Genomic DNA, 23,808 nt, shown 5'->3' with positions numbered 1-23,808 from the left:
TGAATACAAATGATGACAATGTGTTTCCCCTTATGAATTATGTTCTTGCATGCTTTATAATCTCAGTGACCCACATCATGTTCAGTTGACAGCATGTTAATTATCAATTTATGAATTAAACATTGTGAGCATGTTTTCCTCATAAGTTTAACATCTTCCCATACTCATAATCTTGGATTTCATCAGTTTAGTGAAATAGACTATGTTTTGGGTTTACGAATCATGAAATTCCTTACAGTAATGTGATGATGTTATTGTATTTAATGTATTATTCAGTGTTGGTGGGTTATGAACACCCGTTACCTATATATTTATGCATGTTTCCGATTGCAAGCAAAAAGTCAGTCAGATCATTATTTTATCATCATATTCAGATTATCATATTTATGTTGAGCAATTATCCATTTTGAGCCCTGTTAACTTTAATCAACACCAGTGTTAGTTCTGTTGGGAGTAGGATTAAGCACCGAGTGAAATTAAGAATGAAGGCTTACCCACCAGTAGAAAATTGAGATGTTTAGTTGTAGTCACTAAGTTCCAGAACTACATAGCGAACGTAGGTTATGAGATGTCACTCGACAACAGAGGACTGACACTTTCTTAGGGGTCACCCACCAGTAGAGAACTTACACCCTAGTACTTCAGGACAGTAGTTAGTGGATCCACATAGCCAGTGTTAGTACCCGTGGAAAGGTACTGACACTCTTCAAACTATGTTACAGGTTGGGCCCCGATTAGCTCCAATTAGGGCATGTTGGCTAAATTATAGCTCTCACAGTTTCAGTTCAGTATTCAGATTATATCATTTCAGGTTTGCATGACCAAGTGTTCATTTTACCAGTTATTCAGTCAGCCAGTTTTATAGACTATTTCAGTACATGCTTTACTTCGTCTTGCATTTGTTTTACATGTTCATGCATTCATGGTCAGTATCTATACATACTTCAGTTATTCCTTATCTCATATACCAGTATATTTAATATATTAATTGCATACTCTCTTTTGCACTATGTTGCCTTATAACACAGGTTTAGACGCTCAAATCCCCGATCGCCCTTAGTCAGTTCAGTGCCACTCAGTAGCAGTTGTGTTGAGTCCTCATCCATTGAGGACAAGTTATTTTCAGATATTTTTAGTACTTCCTTTATTTTAGTTAGGCAGAGTTAGTTGGGGATTTGTTCCATCAACTCCTCATGTTTTAGAAGCTTTCAAATAGTCTAATTTGTTTTTAGTATTTTACTCAGAAGTACAGACAAGTCAGGTATTATTTCATTATTATATTTTATAATTTTTTCATAAATTTACCTTCCGCATGTGATGTTTTATTAATACTTTATTCAGTGCTCACAACAGATACTAGATCATGGGTTAGCTTGGAGTCACTTGCCGCCTTAATCATTGTGTTACAAATACGGGTAGTCTCAGGTCGTCACACTATGCAAACAAATCATCCCCCATATATCAATTTAAGCCAACCCCTTTAATATGAAGAAAACCTCAATTGATAGGTAGTAAATATGCCTAGTCAAATAATCATAATGCCCCAAATAGAATCTAACCCCAAAATTTACGTTGTAAGTAAGTCACAAAATCCATAACTATCAACTTAGCATCTGAGCCAAACCACCAGGACTCGAGTGCCATACTGTACTTGCTGACAAACCGACATCCAAATAAAAGATCAAACACACACACCCCAGATTCTCATCGGGAAGGGTCAAAATCAGAACTAAAGCTAATAAGGCCTTGAACCCCAAAAGGCTCATCTCATACATGTTAAACTGCTGGAGATAAATGTCTCCAAAATAATCTGGTCAACTAAACTACCAAATAAGGAATCCTTCAACCAAATCATTTGATATATCCTACTAACCTGAAAACTAACATTTTCCTTAGGCCTAGCCTTAGCCACAAACTACCTCAATCCTCACTAAGAATACCATGAACCCACCCTTGGACACAACAACTTGAAAATGTCATAACCGCATACCAATCTTATACTTAGAAACTTAGAACATAACTATAAACCCTGCAAAGGTTGGGACTAAGGCATCGTTGATGATCACCATCAGAAATAAGTCTAATTAAAGCTTGATCCTACAATCTACAAATCCATACCTACTACTAGGCAATGGAAAAACTAAGAACATAGTCAAAAATCATAGTGGTCATAAGGAATATTATTGCTAGTAAGACTTAAGTAAACTAAAAAAATAGGATGCACCTTGAAGCTAGTAAAATAGAACCTAATACATGACATCATATACTTACTCTGATAGCTTATAGGTAGAACACAAGTACAAAAAAACAACTCTCTTTTGGACCCAACGAAAATATCCAACAGAGATACAACAGACCAAGTAACACCACACATAAAGATCCTAAAACTACCTTTCTAACCTTACCTAACTCAATCAAAGCCATCTAGTATGATAAATAGTCTAAATCAAGTACCTAACTCAATATCATCACCAAAATCAAAATAACTATTGAGCGACAAACCAGGCAACTCAGGAGAAAAAACATCAATAACTCATCTACCATGGTTGAAGTGAAAGAATGCCAACACTAGCATTAGGAATGTAATCAAGAAAGAGTAAACACTACTTCCATACCAAACTCTCTCAAGAACCAACCTCCATATCTCACCCCAAAACCTTATAGAGGCACATTACAATTGAGGTAACAATTTAAACAAGACAACCAAGAACCACATCAAGGACTACTATGTCTAAGATAATGAAACCTACTAGGTGTTATACCCATAGAAATTGTAACACAAGATTGACCCACTTGTTCCACTACTAAAAGAAAAAACTTAATGGGGTATCTACATACATAGGCACTAATAAAAGTTCACAATAGCATAAGCAACTAGAAAAGTCTGAACACACAAATAAATATAGTCCTAAGACTAAACAATATAGAGACACACATAAGTATGAAGACACCAGAAAAAATAATGCAGATGCTAAAGGGTAGCAAATCAAAATCGTATATATAATAGCTAGATCTACGGCTTTGACATACGAACTACTCTAAGAAGAACATAACCGATTGTATCCATCCCCAAATTGATCATTTGCACAACAACCTACACCACTTAACTGGGAATCTTATCTAATACCATAGGCACTACTATTGGCTAGTGGCATTATAGACCTAAGGGAATAAAATGGCTAAACTCACTGATATATAAGTCTACAATGAGGACACTCTCTAGGAAAATGACCCATATATTATAATCACAACAATTCTCAAGGGCCCTAAACTAGCAAAGAGCATCAACTAACCCAAACTAGGCCTTATAGCCTGAATAACCAAAATAAGAACTCCGCAATGTCTGATTGTTATAACCACTTTGATCTATCTAAGCCATATCTATAATCTAAGACACTATCTATACGTGCCAACTAAGCTAAGGGATAATGAGCTCTCTTAGAGGAATTCCTACAACTATATACAGTACCACTAAAATAATGATAAAAGTGAGGCCTCTTACTATTGCCTCTATAGATCTTGAGACGTGGCCATTATATAGTATTGGCATGATCAACAACCTGAATAAAAGAAGACCCGCATGCTACTAAAGGCTCTAATGCAAAATAGAGTGGTAAAGTCAATCTCCTAAAAAATTCATGAACTCTCTCATTCTCTGTAGGAAGAGTCATAAAAGTATGTTTTACCCACTCAAAAAAATTGATCTCATACTCTAAAACTGATGTATAACCCTATTGAATACCTATGAACCTATCTCTAGGTTTAAAACCACTCAATGTACTAATCACTACCCTACATGTGATGTAAACCCAAAAAATAAAATTCCAACTATGCTACCCTGAAGAATTAGCATGGTCATAATTCTAGCCCGATCTTGAGCTAGCCCTAGACCATCTAGCTAATGCATTAGATCCTCAATATCAAGATCTACCTTCATTAACTTCTCCCTAACCATCCCCTAGTCTGAGCCTCTAGTAATAAGTGAAGATTCTCATTATCACCATCCAATAATATCATATAATTTATTTAAAGAATACTGGAGCGAAAAGAAGGATTTAGAGGTTTACATAGATAAGGACACACAATGAAGAATCAAGAATCCAAGTTTTCCTAAGAATTCCCAATATCCTCTCAAAGTTAGGATACAAACGCCATTATATCGATCTGCAAGACCTTACTAGGCACATGCTCTTGTACCAATGATACCGAAAAACCTAGGATCTAATACCAAACTGTCATGACCCAAAATTTTAGGTCATGATGGCACCTACTAAACCCATTAGTAGGTAATTCAAGCCCTATTGCCCAGAATAGTAAGTAATGGTAGGATAATTCCAGAAAAGAACCAAATATTCCCCAAGACCTAGTATGGCCAGTATAGGAGCTACTTAACATAATTAGAGTACTAACTAGATATAATATGTATAGAATTATCTTTGAATAATAAATTAAATATCAACCCAACAAAATTGAGGTAGATGGAATAACTCTAGATGATGGGAGCTCACCCCAAGTCTCTAATTCCCAATAGCTGAAATGATTCACACATCAATGGTAAGAACTCATATTGTGAAAAAGTGTAGTATAGAACCAAAAATATGGGACTCACTAGGCATATGATGATTGAGCTCTATAATTCAAGGATATACATTAAAAGAAACTAAGACATAAAATATAATGACGATAACTAAAATGAGAAGATATACACATGAATTCTTAGAGAAGAAGAGATATGCAATAATATAATACAGATGGCTAAAGATGAAAGTACTTACTTAGATGAGCTAGCCTAATAGCCTAATCACCCCATGAGTTGCACTAAGGGAAAATAATAATAGTGGTACACTCTAAATATCCTTCAATAAGTAAGATAGTAGAAACATAATCTAATACTATGACTAGTAATGCTAAAGGAGAAAGAGACCTTACCACCTACCTAAATCTTATACATGATAAAAACCATCCTCCTATTAGCTATACAGTTAAAATCAACAATAACCTAATCCATAGTAATAATCAAACAATAACCTAACAAAACCCCCATAAGCTTTAAAGGTATATAATAGAAAACATATCCTAAGAATTCCCCTATAAGACCAGCAGTACAAATGGAAAATAATCATATTGGCGATAGAAAATGTATACAAATGAATAAATGTCATAGAAAATTAGGTTATGTAAGATGAACTTGTAAAATATCCAACATAGGTGTATATACCTCCTCCATCTCAGCAGCTTAGAAAAACAAGAACTATAATGACCATTCTTCTTTAGAATGGTGTCTCATAGATGGGGGCTAATAAGGGGCTAAAGGGATCAAGTGACTTAGGATATTCATATAAACTACCTGATGATAAGTGGCTAGTTTTCCACTCATTTATATCTTATTTCTTATGATTTATCATTATTAATTGATAAGATGAGGCTAATTACCCCTTGAATTATCTTAATTATAAGTATTTTGATCTTTACAAGGAGTTATAGTAAAAAATAGTGAGATAAAAGATGAAAGGAAAGAGACAACAAAAAATCTCAAAATATGCCCTCAGGTACCGCAAAAGTGGCCTGAGGTGCACTTTAGCGACCAGACAACACTCAAGTTAAGGGTACTTTAGCAAAAATTTGACTACTTTAGGGGTTGGTCAAAGTTATCCAAGGGGTGCTTTAACTCTAAAATAACCGCTTTAGCAATCTACTCAGTCAAAGTCAAGGCCCCCTTTAATGACCAATTCGATCACTTTAGGGGTCAATCAAAGTCAACATCACTACCTTAGCGGCCATTCGGCAGACCTCAGGGACAAGTATGAAATTTCATATCTTTGGACCCCAACTTATCAAATTCTCAATCCAAGTCATTGTAAGATATCTTTAGCATAACTACAAATTTGGAGGCAAGGGCTCTTGACCCAACACCCTTGGAATTAAAGATAAGAAGCTTTGTAGTGTTAATTTCTCAACTCTTTCTTCTTTTCCTTATTTTGTTTAGACTATTTAGGTGTAAGTAAACTTTAATATTTGAGTATTTCTAGTTAGAGATAATGCAATACTTGGGTATTGAATTTGGGTTTTAATTGTATTTTATGCTAATATATTGATTGATTACTCTTGATTTGAAATGGATTATTTTTATCTAAATTAATCTCATGCTCTAGCATTCCTACTATAGTTGAGCTTGAAAGAGGATATTGGAGTGGGTATTGTCCATCTACCTCGATTAGTGCTTGAAAAAGCTAATTGAGGTTGGGAAAGCTTAATTTAGCATGATTTGGGTCATATAACGTATCTTATGGAATTTGTTGCTAGACATGGCCAAATCCTAGTGTAGTCCACAGTTGGATTTGTGATTCATTTTTCTAAGCTTGGTTTGAAAGAACACGTGAGAACAAAACCCTCATTGGTTAAAATTAATTAGTTGGTGTCTTTGAATCCAAGTATAATTTATAAGATCCGCGATTAAATTGTGAGTAGTTAATGGAATATGATGTATCATTGATAGAATTGATTCCCCGTGTTATATTCCTTGTTTTCCATCATCGTGATATCCATTGATCACTTGTTCATATTTGAAATTAATTTTATAAGTGCTCTACCTTTATTATTGAAAACTCCCAAAATACTAGTATTTTTATATGTGTTCGACACCAACTTCTTGTTTTGATAAACTGAATTGACAATGTCTGCTACACCTTTAAGAGTTAATTCGAGCATTATCACCTGATCTCAAACCAAGACTTTTGTATAATCCATAATCAATCCACTTTGTCTAATGCTAAATATAAGCATGAGTAATAAGTTCTCCGAATAGAATCAAAACTAAACAAGTAGTAATTAGTAAAATTTTGTTCTTGAGATCAAACCGTGACTAAAGTAGTAGAAATTAGTACACCTTCGTCTTAAAATCCACCAACTAATAGTAATGGTGGAACGACTTCAATTTAAATATCAATTTATTCTCGAAGGGTGAGAATAACTACCTTTTTGAATATAGTAGTAAAAATTAATGCTTTTCCTTGTAGGAATGCACACAATCACTAGGATCCAAAAAATAATATAACCGTACAATTATGTATAAATAGGTAAGTCTAGCATCAAAGATAAGTATACTAAACTGGAACTTCAACTAAGTTATAACCAAGGTCTCAGACTCAACAATGAATTGAGCAGTGTGAATCTATATGTATGTATGTAGCAATTCAGGAAATGAAAGTGAATGAGAGGAAGCATGCTACAGAAGAATTAATCGAGGGATGATATTTTTATCAAAAGGTACTACCCAATTCTATACTAGGGATTACTAATGCTAACCTAAGGATATTGCAGGTAAACAAGAATCCTTATCCTAACTATATATGTAGACGTAAAAAGGAAAATATATAAGATAAGGGTCAACATCAAGTAGACTATACAATACTAAAGAAGTCTAAAATAGGGTACTATTCTATAGTAATTATTTTATAGGATTTTTCTGCCAGTTAAAGCACCCTGAGGAACCTATTCTAAAGTAAGTGGCTGGTTAAATTGAGCTAAGGCTTCTAATTCTTATTCCAAGGATACTACAGATACTAAGCCATGCCATAAATGGAAAATGATTATCTAAACTAAGGGCTCTGACACATTGTTCTAGTCTAACACTCCTAACGAAAGTAAAGAATGCCAAAAATAAAAAATAACATTAAACCTATCACATAAACCCCTATCATACATGCAATTTATACAATACACCATCCTATAGAGAAAAGTCAGTAGTAGACTTCCTCAAACTCAAACAGAAGCCTCGAATCAACAATGAGTTACTTGCCCCCTCCACTGTACCTTAAATATACCACATCAAGAAATTAATGTGATATTGAAGAAAAAATGAACCCAAGAGTTATTGGTCCTATATGATCCATGTGCGTACATAAGAAAAATATCAAGTTGACTCAAAATAAAAGGTATAACTATCATTTATTTCTTAGTTGATTAGGAAAAGAGGCCAACTATTTGAAATGGAAAATTGCTAACTACTTAATGTATACTTGTTGTAACCTCCGTCCATTTACACATGGAAGTGGAGTGGCAACACCAACCTTTAAATTTTTATCCACTACGTATACACTCGAGTATTGTATTAAAATAAATATAACTTTTTAAATATACCATAAGTAATAGAAAATATTTTGAATAAAGCATCTATAAAGTAATTAATAAATTTTCAACATAACTAGATTCACTGTCTCCACTTAAAAAACTAATAAATTATAAAATTATTACAAATAATATTAATACCGTAACTAAAGAATTTTCATAAATATCTAAAATATTTTATAAAGATAATAAAATATATATTTAACCAAATTCTAATTTAATTCAAATATTTCAGATCAAGCTTGGAATTAATAATATTCTCAAATGAAGTGATGGGTACTAAACCACCTATCCTAATTGATCATAAATGATAGGAAGCAACTATAGGGTAGCTCAAAATGTAAGAAAAACATGAAAAGTGAAAAATATGTCCTGAAGGACCATTACAACAACTAATAAAATCTAATTTCTTATATCATGATGGAATCTACTTCAATCCACAAGTAGGTAAAACCAAACCAAAGCCCAAAAAAGTGAGTAACGGGCGAACAGATGAAAGATAAAAAATAAGTATAAAATATTAATAATATGGGACTAGTATAAGACATTTATATATATATATATATATATATATATATATATATAAGCATGTTGGGTAAAATACATAAAATGGATTTCCCAAAACCTGATACAGTCAGTACAAGCGTCACTATACCAAAAAGGAGTACTTGACAATGTCAAAATGTACATTATAGTTTTAAAATATATAAAATAAGACTGTCAATAAAGTAGAAAGAGAAGGATAAATAGAAATGAATCATACTAGGAACTGAATTAGGGATAAAGATGCAAAAGTTTAGTATGAGTATCAAAACATGGGGTACTCAGTAGAAATTATAGGTTGACTAAGCTCAATTAGAGTAACAATATAAATAAAATGTAAATATACACTAAAGGAAATAAGTGAGGCTCTGAAAATGATACAATATACATATGCTAAAAAAATGTGGCAAATCAAACATAATTTACTCAAAAGAAGAAATAAACTCCCAACTACAACCTAACTAAACCCCCATAAGTTTAGAAGGCACACACAGAGAGAAATAAACCCAACTGAAACCCATAAGCACAATGGGTTTAAGAAAGAGCAATACTAGTAAAAGGACAAGTTCAATAGTAAGTAATGTAAGAACGAACCAAGAGCACTATAAGCATACCATATTTTTTTCTCAAGCCATCACCTTAAATATACTAGTTCCAGCCTATATTTAAGAATTTCAAGTCAATAATAGTGAATATTAGACTCAAACCAAAACTAACAGGTAATACGTAGTACAATTGGATGGCAAACTCGAACTGAACCAACAAAGAATAACTAGTATAACTAGGTGTCAGACTCAAACTAATATTAATAATTATTTATAAACACTATATACAAATGTCGTACTTGATTAGAAATATCAAGTAATAAACTGTAATGATTAGATTTTTGATTATTTTAGTGAAATATGCATTTATGTGTGATTTTACCATTTTAACCTTTTTCGTGGTTAATTTATGGTATTTTTGGGGGGTAAGGATAATTGATACGGTTTCCAATGCATTTTGGCATAATTATGTGAGTTTGTAGTTTTTGGTGGCTTGAAAGCCTTATAGTTGACCTCGATCAACATTTATTGATATGTGCATCAGATAGTAAAATGGACTATGCTAATAGATCCAGAACATTAATTTTAGGTTGGTAACATAATCAGTATGGTTTTATGACTTCTATATCTTATTTCAACTCTCAGTTTGAAAAGTTGCTCAATTGGATTTCAAGGGTTTATTTTGTGAAAAAAATATTTTCTTGAAAATCAGATATCGCCATTGTAATGTCCCACATTTTAGACTAGAATAGAAATTCATCATTCATATGTGTAGATGTTTCAAAAGCCCCAAATCCTATGTAATTTAGTGTGTTAATCAATTATGTAGTGTGGAAATATATTTGAGCATGAATTAAGATCATAGAGGTCCCCTAACTCAAGGACGAGTTGAAATCTTTCCTATCATTCAAGTTTTAATGAGCGTCAAAACTTGGGTCAACTTCAATCGACTATAACTCCTTGTATATATCGAATTAGAGGACCTACTGTATATCAAATGAATTCTCTTTGAATTATCTTTCCAACGATACCAATTTCGTCAAAAACGTATATCGGAGCAAAGAGTTATTCCTATTTTACTCTAGCATGTCAGACTGGGAAATTGAGTGACATCATTCATGATAAGTTGTCACGAGCGTGATGACCTATCACCAATGTCATCATCCCTGGGCAAACTTCTACCCCTAGTGATGATATTTTGTGATAATAAGTCACGCCTGTGATGGCCTATCACCAATGTCGTCAACCTTAACAAGAAAATCAAAATTTCACCCTTTTGTGATGACATTTCGTGATGACTTATTACCAGCTTGACGGCTTGTCATGGATGTCGTCAGCTATTTTTTTCCAAAAATTTAAGAACATTTTTGCAAGGATATTTTGGTCTTTTTCCATCTTTTGAAGGTCTCTATAAATATAAAGAACCCCATCTAAACCCTGATTTCATCATTTACTCTTTCAATTCCCTTAAGAGAAAATATCTAAGGTTATATTCAAGAACCATAATCTTTCAAAAATCATCCATAAATTCTTCAAGATTTCTTTAAGAATCAAGTTCCTCATAATGTGGGATTCGATAATCATTTATTATAAGTGCGGATAGAGTCTCAAGCATTAGAATTCAACCAATTTCAAAGATTAAGGTATGTGGATGTTGATTCTTGGATCCCTTTCATCCAAGAAGCTCAAGAACCCTTTTTAAAATATGAAGATTTTATGTTTGTGAGATTCCATAATTTGTATGAGTTGAAATTGATGTTACATGTGTTGTTGAGTTTTGATTCATGTTTGTTTACAAGATTCATAAGATTTGACTCTAGTAGGTGGAATCCATGTGATATTTGTGATGAATCTTCCTTATGTTGCTTTCTATGTGATGTGTTCATGACTTTTGGATGTAGAAATGGTTGAATAAGCGAATCATGTCCCCCATAGGTTTGATAAAGAGCTTAGGTGAAGCATAAGGGTCATTATAGTATGTTGAATAGGAAACCCAAAATTATGAGTTAGTTTATGCATGTCTAGTGTTTGATAAAATTCCCAAGTAAATGAATTATTCCACGGTAGTAGGAAATCCCCAAATTAGTGTGAACCTGTGCATGTCTAGTATTTTGTTGAAGGACCTTAGTGAACAAGTGGAGATGTGAGAGTAGTAAATTGCCCAATTATATGCTCTTGATATATGCTAAGTTTTTAATACATGCCAAGTGGTTAGCAAGTAAGTTATGACATGATGGTATGAAGTTTCCCCAAGCCATGTGATATCCAAACACATGTCAAGACTGATATAGGTATGAAATAATTTAGGTAAAACCTGGTTGAATGGAGTATGATCTAGTAGTATATTTTTCCTACGTTATTATATGATTATGATTTCGAGATGCTTAAAGTGACCCCTTGGCGACTATGATGATGGATAGATGTTTGTGATCCTTAAATACTTGAGGTGTTGTCTTAATGATAGTGGGATGAACATATGAAATGATTCCTAATTACTTGAAGATATGCTTTAATGATTGTGAAGATGGTTTAATGATTGTGATGATGAATGAATGCTTGTGATGATGAACGAATGCTTGTGATGATGAATGAATGATTGTGGTGATGGCTAGTCAAGAATGATTATGCTTTACTTTTATGCTACCGAGTCCTGGGGGTATTTATACTCGACAATAGAGCTATTGTCTAGAACCCATGTCAGTTTCTCAATAATTTCAGTCGAGTCATGATTTTCAGAACTAAGTTAACTATAGAACTCTTTACCCTCAGACAAGTGCAGAACTTAAGAAAGCTCAGTAATCTCAGTTATCTCTGTAATCTTTGTATCGCTAGTAATCTAGCCTCAGTCCTATAATCAGCTCAGATCTAATAGTATTCAAGTGATTCAATTCTAATCTCAGAAGTGATTCGAGTAATCTATTCAAGATCTATATCATCAGTTAGATACCATAATTTAATACCATTTCTATCAGATACGGAACTAAGTGATTTTAGCGTAACTCAGTCAGATCTTTTAAGAAACATGATCAGTATCAGATTCAGTTTAGTTTTGTTCAGTTAAGAATTTAGTTTAGAGTCTTTCAGTTGGGAGTAGAAACTAGCACTGAGTGAGGGAAGGGTTGGTGGCTCTTTCCATCAGTGAGAGAGGCCGAAGTTGTTAGTAGTAACCCCTGACCTCCAGAACTGCGTGGCTAGTACAGGATACAGGAATCACTATCAGTAAAGGCTGTCACCTTTAGAGAGAAAGAGTATTTGACTATTATAATGCCTTAGGTCAACTTCCTGGTAAGGGTCATCCGTCAGAGAGGATTGATCGGAGAGAGATCTTTGCCCGTGTTACAGTATTGACATCCTTCCAGCTGGGGTTACAGTTTCGAACCCACCTGTGGTAGGTTAAGGCATGTCGGTTAAGTAGCTACTTTCTACAGTTACAGTCTCAGTTTTAGATTCAATCTCAGTTTTAGTATCAATCTTCAGAAATCAAGACTGTCAGATACAGTCATCTATCTTTATGAGGAACTCAGATAGCTCCAATAATTCATGGACCATCCCGTCAGAAAGGCTTGGTCTTATAAACAGTTATTTGATATCATATTCAGAGATATGCCGTCAGACAGGATTAATCACAGTATCAGATTTCTATTGAGTATTCTTGTTGTTAGATTCATATATAATCATACTTTTTATCTTTGATAATCGCTTTCAGAATAATCTGTTAGAAAAGCTGATCTCTAATCCTGTCAGTCAAAAGCAGTAAGCTTAGAATTTATTCCTTGATATAAGTACATCAAGACATTCAGTTATTAGTATCAAATGAGTCAGTGATTCAGTATCTCAGTGTCAATAGTGAGTTTAGTTTGCAGTAAAATGGTATCTGAGTTTCAGTTTCTAGAGTTGTGATGATTATGTTCATGGTTTATGCATTTATGTATGTGTTCTCATGTGGCATATTCATGATTATTCAATTTAGATATTGTGCATGCATGAGCCATTACATTAGCCTACCTTATCTACATACTCGGTACATTCCTGTACTGACGTATTTGTGCTATGGTGTTTTATTTGACACCATAGGTTCAGAGGCATAAAATCTAGAGTATCCTCAGTAGTTTAGTCCCATTCAGCAGCAGTAGCAGTGAGTTCTCTCCTTTCGAGGACGAATCTTAGTTTACTATTATTATTTCAAACTTTGTTTATTTTCAGTTGACGGAGTTAGTTGGGGACTTGTCCCATCAACTCTACAGTTCAGATAGTTTAGAGGCTTTTCAGATCAATGTATTTGTATGCAGTTTTCTATATTATGTGTATTCATAGATGTTCTGAACCTTGTGGCTAGTTTTTGTATTTATTTAAGATATTATACAGTGTACAGATACAGATATCAGTAAAGGGTTAGCTTGTGGTCCTTCGGGGTCATAAGCATTGTGTGACATCTTGGGATAGAATCTCGGGGTGTTACAAACTTGGTATCAGAGCCTAAGGTTCAAAAGTGTCCTAGGGAGTCTGAAAAGCCGCATCTAGTAGAGTCTTGTGCATTAGTATGTACTGCGCCATATTTATGTACAAGAGGCTACAGGATGTTCATAGGAGCAGTTCGCCTTCTTTTAGTGATCATTTCGTGCAAGTGAGCATGAGCTCAAGTTGGTTCTCAGTCTAATCCACTTCTTTTTTCTTATTACAGAGTATGCCTCCACACAGAGATTTTGTCCGTGGAGTTGATGATCAACCCCCTCAGCCAGTAGATCTTGAGAATGAGAGTATGTCACATGTAGAGTTTCGAGTATCTTTCCAGGCGCTAGCCCAAGCTGTGACTAATGTTCAGGACAATCATCAGGCTGCAGATCTACCTCAGTAATATAGGAATTCCACTGCAACCAGGGTTAGAAATTTCATGAAAATGAACCCACTAAAATTCTTTGGGTCAGTAGTAGGTGAGGATTCGCAGCTTTATCTAGAGGAGGTGAAGATGATCACTTAGATTATGGATGTTTCTTAGGAGGAGAGTATTGAGTTAGCATCTTATAGGCTCAAAGATATTGCTCATGATTGGGTAGTGATGTGGAAGAATAGTAGAGGGGAGAATGCAGCTCCCGTGACTTGGCCAGAGTCTCAGAATGCCTTTCTAGATAGGTTTTTCTCGCTAGAGATGATAGAAGCTAAGGTAGAAGATATCATGAACCTAAGGCAAGGTTCCATGACCGTGTAATATTATTGCCTTAAGTTTAACCAATTAGCTAAGTATGCTCTCGACTTGGTAGCTAACCCTAGAGTGAGTATCAGTAAGTTTTTTTTTTAGAGTGTCGAGTTATGTGTTGAAAGAGTGTAGAGCTGATATGCTCAATAGAGATATGGACCTTTCTAGGCTAATGATGCATCTGCAGCAGATTGAGGCAGATAAGATGAAGGAGAAAGAGAGTGAGTAAGAGAGCCAAGACAGGTAGTTATGGTTTCTCGCAGTCAGGGTCTCATGGTGATAGTAGTTATCATAATGGTCGAATATTTTTAGTTCAAACTCCGTCTTCAGCTAGTATACCCGTACCTATGTTGGGGGGTGTTAGATCTGAGGAAGCACCAAGCTTCAAAGCCTAGAGTAGTGATAGTTGTATTCGTACCCATCCGCATTGGAGAGATTATAGCAGGTGCCACCAAGGTACGTGTAGAGCCGGTAGTGATGTGTGCTTTGGGTGTGGTGATCCAGGCCATAGAAGGTGAGAATGTAAAGTGTTGACTCAAAGGGGTAGACTCCGTGCGCTTTAGGCTCGCCTTGATCGAGAAGGATTTCCTAAAATTGACCCGGGTATGTTAGGATCCCTTTATCTTTATGACATGCATTGATAGATCCTTTGCTTCCATTTTGAGCTTATATGTTAACATGAGTTTAGATCTTGATCGGTCAATCATGACCCAGTCTGTAGGTGCTCTGTGCACCACCCCAGTATTTCAGTGAAATGTGTTTAGAGGGACATAGAGTCCCAAGAGGTAGATACCCTATTGTATTAAGATATTGCATGCCATTAGATTTATCCCAATGTATATTCAATTTTTTTTTATGAATTTAGCATCAGTCGTTATTGCATTGTCAAGTCGTGCTTTTGAAAGTCAGCTTAGCCAGATATTCATGCATTAGATATGCTTATTTAGTAGAAATGAGTTCAGCTTGTCAGTGTGTGATCAGTCATGCATTCTTGAGATCTGCCCAATTATGAGTCCATGCATCAGATATGCATGAGTGTTATGAGAATTCAGCTATGAGTAGATTCAGTCGAGTATTCCATGCATCAAATATGCATGCCCAGTGCGATAACTCTATATGTCAGTAGTTCCAGTTGCATATTCATGTTCTATATATTCACATTCCTTAAGTAAGTTTAGTTGATCAGTACTCATAACTTATCAAGCGACATTCGAGGACGAATGATTCAAAGGGGGAGAAAATGTAATACCCCACATTTTGGACTAGAATGGAAATCCGTCATTCATATGCATAGATGTTCCAAAAGCCTTGAATCCTATGTAATTTAGTGTGTTAATCAATTATGTAGTGTGGGAATCTATTAGATCATGAATTAAGATCATAGAGGTCCCCTAACTCAAGGACGAGTTGAAAGATCTCCTATCATTCAAGTTTTAGTGAGCGCCAAAACTTGGATCAACTTCAATTGATCATAACTCCTTGTATATATCTAATTAGAGGACCTACTATATATAAAATAAAATCTCTTTGAATTATCATTATATAAAATAAAATCTCTTTGAATTATCTTTCCAATGATACCAATTTCATCAAAAAATGATATCAGAGCAAAGAGTTATGCCTATTTTTACTCGAGCATATCAAGCTGGAAAACTGAGTGATGACATTCGTGATAAGCTGTCACGAGTGTGATGACCTATCACCAATGTCGCCATTCCTGGGCAGACTTCTACCCCCTAGAGACGATATTTTGTGATAATATGTAACGCCTGTGATGGCCTATCACCAATGTCATCAACCTTAACCTGAAAATCAAAATTTCACCCTTTTGTGACGACATTTCGTGACGACTTATTACCAACTTAACGGCTTTTCATGGATGTCGTCAGCTATTTTTTTCCAGCAATTTAAGGACATTTTTGCAAGGGTATTTTTGTCTTTCCCATCTTTTGGAGGTCTCTATAAATATGAGGAACCCCATCCAAATCCTAATTTCATCATTTACTCTTCCAATTCCCTTAAGAGAAAATATTTAGGATTTTATTCAAGAACCCTAATCTTCCAAAAATCTTCCATAAATTCTTTAATATTTCTTCAAGAATCAAGTTCCGCATAATATGGTCTTCGAGAATCATTTATTACAAATGCGGATAGAGTCTCAAGCATTAGAATTCATCTAATTTCAAAGATTACGGTATGTAGATGTTTATTCTTGGGTCTCTTTCATCCAAGAAGCTCAAGAACCCTTTTTAAAATATAAAGATTTTATGTTTGTGAGATTTTATGATTTGTATGAGTTGAAACTGATGTTACATGTGTTGTTGAGTTTTGATTAATATTTGTTTACAAGATTCATGAGCTTTGACCCTAGTAGGTAGAATCAATGTGATATTTGTGATGAATCTTCCTTATGTTGCTTTCTATGTGATGTGTTCATGACTTTTGGGTATATAAATGGTTGATTAAGCGAAGCATGTCCCCCATAGGTTTTATAAAAAGCCTGGGTGAAGCATAAGGGCCATTATAGTATGTTGAATAGGAAACCCCAAATTGTGAATTAGTTTATGCATGCCTAGAGTGTTTGATAAAATGCCCAAGTAATGAATTATTCCATGGTAGTAGGAAATCCCCAAATAAGTGTGAACCCGTGCATGTCTAGTGTTTTGCTGAAGGGCCGTAGTGAACAAGTGGAGATGTGAGAGCAGTAAATTCCCCAATTATGTGCTCTTGATATATGCTAAGTTTTTAGTGCATGCCAAGTGATTTGCAAGTAAGTTATGACATAATAGTATGAAGTTTCCCCAAGCCATATGATATCCAAACACATGTAAAGATTGATATAGGTATGAAATAGTTGAGGTAAAACCTGGTTGAATGGTGTACGATCTAGTAGCATATTTTCCCTATGTTATTATATAATTATGATTCCAAGATGCTTAAAGTGCCCCCTTGGCGACTGTGATGATGAATAGACATTTGTGATCCTTAAATGCAGTAGGTGATGTCTTAATGATTATGGGAATGAACATATGACATGATTCCTAATTACTTGAAGAGATGCTTTAATAATTATGATGATGCTTTAATGATTGTGATGATGAATGAATTCTTGAGATAATGAACGAATGCTTGTGATGATGAATGAATGATTGTTGTGATGCCTAGTCAAGAATGATTATGCTTTAATTTTATGCTATCGAGTCCTGGGGTATTTATACCCGACAATAGAGTTATTATCTAGAGTTGGTGTCAGTTTCTCAATAATTTCAGTCGAGCCATGATTTTCAAAACTCAGTGAACTATAGAACTCTATTTCCTCAGACAAGAGCAAAACTTAAGAAAGCTCAATAATCTCAGTTATCTTTGTAATCTTTGTATCGCTAGTAATCTAGCCTCAGTCCTATAATCAGCTCAGATCTAATAGTATTCAAGTGATTCAATTCTAGTCTTAAAAGTGATTTGAGTAATCTATTCAAGCTGTATATTGTTAGTCAAATACCATGATTTAATAATATTTTTATCAGATATGGAACTAAATGATTTCAGCATAACTTAATCAGATCTTTTGAGAAATATGATCAGTATCAGATTTAGTTAAGCTATGTTCAGTTGAGAATTCTATTCAAAGTCTTTCAGTTAGGAGTAGAAACTAGCACCGAGTGAGGGAACGAATGGCGGCTCTTTTGATCAGTGGAGACGCTGGAGTCGTTAGTAGCAATCCCTGACCTCCAGAACTATGTTGTCAGCACAGGATATAGGAGTCACCATCAGTAAAGGCTGTCAACTCCAGAGAGAGAGAGTATTTGACTATTATATTGCCTTAGGTCGACTTTCTGGTAAGGATCATTCATCAGAGAGGATTGATCAGAGAGAGGTCTTTACCTGTGGCATAGTATTAACACCCTTCCAGCTGGGATTACAGGTTAGACCCCACCTGTGGTAGGTTGGGGCATGTCGGTTAAGTAGCTACTTCCCATAGTTAAAATTTCAGTTTCAGTATCAATCTTTAGAAATTAGGACTATCAGATACAGTCATCTATCTTTATGAGGAACTCAAATAATTCCATTGATTTATGGACCATCACGTCAGATAGGCTTGGTCTCATATACAGTTATTTGATATCATATTTAGAGATATGCTGCCAGACAGGCTTGATCACAGTATTAGATTTCTATTAAGTATTCTTGTTGTCAGATTCAGATATAATCATACTTCTTATCTTTGATAATTGCTTTTGGAATAATCTATTAGAAAATTTGATCTCTAATTTTGCCAGTCAAAAGTAGTAAGCTCAGAATTTGTCCTTGATGTAAGTACATTCAGACTTTTAGTTCTTAGTACCAGATGAGTCAGTGATTCAGTATCTCAGTGTCAGTAGTGAGTTTAGTCTGTAGTAAAGTGGTATCCGAGTTTCAGTATCTAGAGTTGTGATGATTATGTTCATGGTATGTGCGTTCATGTATGTGTTCTCATGCGGCATCTTCATGATTATTCAATTTAGATATTATGCATACAGGATCCATTACATTAGCCTACCTTATCTACATACTCGATACATTCCTGTACTGACGCATTTGCGCTATGCTATTTTATTTGACACCACAGGTTTAGAGGCATAGAATCCAGAGTATCCTCAGCAGTTCAATCCCTGTCACCAGCAGTAGCAGTGAGTCCTCTTCTTTTGAGGATGAATCTAAGTTTACTATTATTATTTTAGACTCTGTTTATTTTTAGTTGACGGAGTTAGTTGGGGACCTGTCCCATCAACACCACAGTTAAGATAGTTTAGAGACTTTTCATACGGATGTATTAGTATTCAGTTTTTTATATTATGAGTATTCATAGATATTTTGAACCTTGTGGCTAGTTTCTGTATTTATTTTAGATATTATGCAGTGTACAGGTATAGATATCAGTAAAGGGTTAGCTTGTGGTACTTTGGGGTCATAAGCACCATGTGACGTGTTGGGATGGAATCTCGGGGCATTACAAACTTAAGTTAAGAGCCTAAGGTTCAAAAGTATCTTAGGAAGTCTGAAAAGACGCATCTAATAGAGTCTTGTGCATGGCTGTATAGCGCACCACATTTATGTACAAGAGGCTACAGCATGTTCTTAGGAGCAGTTCCCCTTCTTTCAGTGATTATTTTGTGCGAGTGAGCATGAGCTCAAGTTGGTTCTCAATCTAATCCACTTCTTTTTTCCAATTACAGAGTATGCCTGCTCACAGAGATTTTGTTTGTGGGGTTGATGATCAGCCTCCTCAGCTAGTAGATCCTGAGAATAAGTACATCCAGACTTTCAGCTATCAGTATCAAATGAGTCAGTGATCCATTATCTCAGTGTCAGTAGTGAGTTCAGTTTGTAGTAAAGTGGTATCCGAGTTTTAGTATCTAGAGTTACGATGATTGTAATCATGGTCTGTACATTCATGTATGTATTCTCATACGGCATCTTCATGATTATTCAATTTAGATATTGTGCATGCATGAGCCCTTGCATTAGCCTACCTCATCTACATACTCAGTACATTCCTATACTGACTCATTTATGCTATGGTGTTTTATTTTACCCCAAAGGTTCAGAGGTAGAGAATCCAGAGTATCCTCAGCAGTTCAGTCCTAGTCATCAGTAGTAGCAGTGAGTCCTCTTCTTTTGAGGACTAATTTCAGTTTACTATTATTGTTTCAAACTTTGTTTATTTTTAGTTGACAGAGTTAGTTAGGGACCTGTCCTATCAACTCCACAGTTCAGATAGTTTAGAGGCTTTTCAGATGAATGTATTAGTATTCAGTTTTTTGTTTTATGAGTATTCACAGATGTGTTGAACCTTGTGGCTAGTTTCCACATTTATTTCAGATATTATGAAGTGTACAAGTACACATATCAGTAAAGGGTTAGCTTGTGGTCCTACGGGGTCATAAGCACCGTGTGACGTCTCAGGATAAAATCTTGGGGCATTACAGCCATTGAGTCTGTAGCATTAAATTTAATAGTGTAGTATAGTTTGTTTGCATACTTGAGATTTTGGATGAATTTTGTGAGTTAGGATAAGACTTGGAATTCTCTAAGTCTCCATTTGATGCACCACTCGGCTGGTGCATTCGCTTAAGCAATTCTTTTATCTCTTAAGAAACTTTTCCTAATAGCCAGATTATTGACTAAGAGACACCAGACTCACTTAAGAGATTGTCAAATTACCACTTAAGTGATGGCCTACTTACTTATGTGATACTGGCATATAGGACGTTTGTCGCTTAAGCGACAGCCAAGTTGCTTATATGTTGAAGCGGGATTCACTTAAGTGATACCTAGTAAGTGATAGCTACTTAAGCAACCAGATAGTCGCTTAGGCAATGCCTCATTTGATTACTTTCCCATTTTCGATATCTTTACACTATTTTTGTGACTTAGAGCTTGGGGTTTGAGTTTTTTGGGATTTTTCTTCCATTTAAAAGTTTGGGTAATCTCCAAATCCTATTTCAATTATTTTTCTTCAATTTTATTATTTAAATCTTGTTTAAACTAGGATTTAAAGTTGGAATTTGGGAATTTCGGCTCGAAATGCCCAAATTAGCATTTCTTCAATTTAAACCCTAATGTCAACTGATTTTCACTTGGGTTTTCTTCTATAAGTTCCTTTAATCACGAAAAATCTTTTTGGACTAAAATTCTAGTTTTACCTTTCTTTCGCAAAAATCCATTTTGAGGGTCCATTTTGAACCTAACTCAAAAATAGACAATATGGATATTGTTGGCATTTTTTTATGCAAAGATTTTGTATTTGTATATTTTAGGTTATTCTGGGTCTATTTTTTTGTGGAAAGATTTGGATTGAAAGATTTTTGGATTGGTTTTTGTCATTTGAAGTAGGTTATGGCTTAACTTTCTTCAGACTGGGCTGACTAGTTAATATAGATGTAAAATTATGTGAAGGGTATGGGAACCAATCATGAAAATAGCTATATTCTTATGTCGTGCCTATGTGGGGGCCTATATAATTGTGAATTAGTGGTATCTATCTGGTGAAATGCCTAATTTGCAATTTATGTGGTGTCAATGGCATATTGTTATGTACTTAGCTTGATTTACTTATAATTATGTTGGTTTCATGGATTAATGAGTGGATCTTGGCTCACATTGTTGGTATTTTGGTTTGTTATTAGAATTTCTCATTATTTTTATTTATGAGCATTGTATCTTCATTTTATATGCACTTATGAAAAATTGGTACCAGTGTAGAAATATTAGAAACACTAGCTTGTGACATCTTTATAGAACTTCTACAGAAGTATCAACTAGAGAGGAGTCATGGATATTTGTAATTGTTATTGAATTTATATAGGTTTTAAACCCCCTCCCCCCCATGCGTCCTACCTCAAGAGCACAGCTCAGAAGGTGTATACGGAGGTTTTATGACAACCTCTTGAATTACATCATCATTCTCATTGTATCTTATACTTTATACACCTTCTATTATTTTATGTTGTGCTTTATTTGTGTCATATGTCATATATGTGTTCATGAAACATTGGTATAACTATGGAAATATTAGAGAAACTGGCCTTGTGACATCATTATAGACCTTCTACCGAGGGATGTGCCGAAGAGGAATCATGGATATTAGTATTATATATTGGACAGTACATGGGTTGATGAACCCCCCATGTGTCCTACCTGGAAGCACATCTTTGTAGGTGTATACAGAGGTTGTGCGACAACCTCGTGCACTATATCACATCATTATCATCATCTTTAGTGAATTTCATATATATTATGTTGTATTACCGTCTTTGATGTGATATCTATTTTTGTGTACTTCTTGTCCATACTTGTATATGTGATTTCTGTATATGGTGGTTCTATTTTATATTGGTGTTTGGCATATATGAATATTATAGAACTGTTAGTAGAGATGGTGTGGGCTACCATTTAGGATATTTTCTAATTATAGGTGATGTGCCTATAGTGTGTATTTTATATTCTTTATTTTTTACTTTGCTCAGTCATTATATGATATCGATTGAGTACAAGTGGATCGTATTCACCCCTACAATACCCTTTTAGTGTAGACCCAGGTATGAGTGCATTGTACGATAGTTGATTTAGGTGGTATCTAAGTTGATTCAAAGTGGTGAATGATTTATGCTTTCGGATTCATTTCTTTTTATCTAATTAATGTCTTTTTTTGTCTTTAGAAACATATTGTTATCCTTTTTCGACTATTATTATATTTTGACATTCAAAATGTAATTAGTAGTTCTTATACAGTGATAATAGATTTTGAGGTATTGTACGGTATATTGACTATGTATTTCCACTTTTACTATATATGTGTGGTTTGACTCCGTTCTAGGAATCTTTCCTTGGGTTGCTGGTATTGCTTTCTCATTTCATATTAATTTGGATGATAGGCTTACTTGTCAAGATTTTCTATGACAAGTACCATCATGACCTTGGTTTTTGGGTTGTGACAAATTGGTATAACAGCAGTCGGGTTCATTAGTCTCAATAGTGTAAGAACAGAGTTTCTAATTGATATTCGAGTGACAAATTTGTGTTTTCATAAATTGATTTATGATTTGGGTAACTAGTGCAAATTAGAGCTTTGGACATTCCAAAGATAGCCTTTCGGACTCGATAAGTCATTACGAATTCTTGGTCATGTCCTTTGAGTTGACCAATACCTCAGCCACATTCATGGGGTTGATGAACTGAGTATTTTGACAGCATCTCGACTCCCTTTTTATTGTATTTATATATGATATCTTGGTCTATACCAAGAGTGACGTTGACCATAAAGAGCATTTGTGGATTGTACTTTAAAGACTGGAGGATGAGAAGTTGTATTCTAAGTTCTCCAAGTTTGAGTTTTGGATAAAGTCTATTTCTTTCTTATTTCATGTGGTTACCAAGGATGGTATTAAGTTTGAACCAGCTATGATTGTTGTCATTTATGATTGGGCTAGGTTCACTTCTCTTATTGAGATTCAAAGTTTTATTAGTTTAGTTGGTTACTATAGGCGTTTTGTTGAGGGATTTTATCTAATGTAGCTCCATTGAGCAATTTGACTCAAAAGAAGATTTTCTTTTAGTGGGTTGAATCTTTTAAGGAGAGCTTCTAAAAGCTCAAGAATTTGTTGACTTTATCTCCTAGCTTGACTTGCCCAAGAAAGGTATGGGTTTTACCATCTTTTGTCATACTTTAAGTCTTGGTTCGGGTATTATGTTGATGCAAAAGGGTAAGGTAATAGCATATGCTTTATGTCAGTTAAAGCCCAATGAGAGGAATTACTGTATCCATGATTTGGAGTTATGTGCAGTGGTTTATGCTTTGAAGTTGTGGAGGCACGATTTATATGGAGTCCATTGTGTGATTTTCTCAGATCATCATAGCCT

Source organism: Capsicum annuum, chromosome 7 (genome assembly GCF_002878395.1).
Source record: "Capsicum annuum cultivar UCD-10X-F1 chromosome 7, UCD10Xv1.1, whole genome shotgun sequence".
NCBI classification, from domain to species: Eukaryota; Viridiplantae; Streptophyta; class Magnoliopsida; order Solanales; family Solanaceae; genus Capsicum; species Capsicum annuum.
This window is presented reverse-complemented; position numbering follows the sequence as displayed.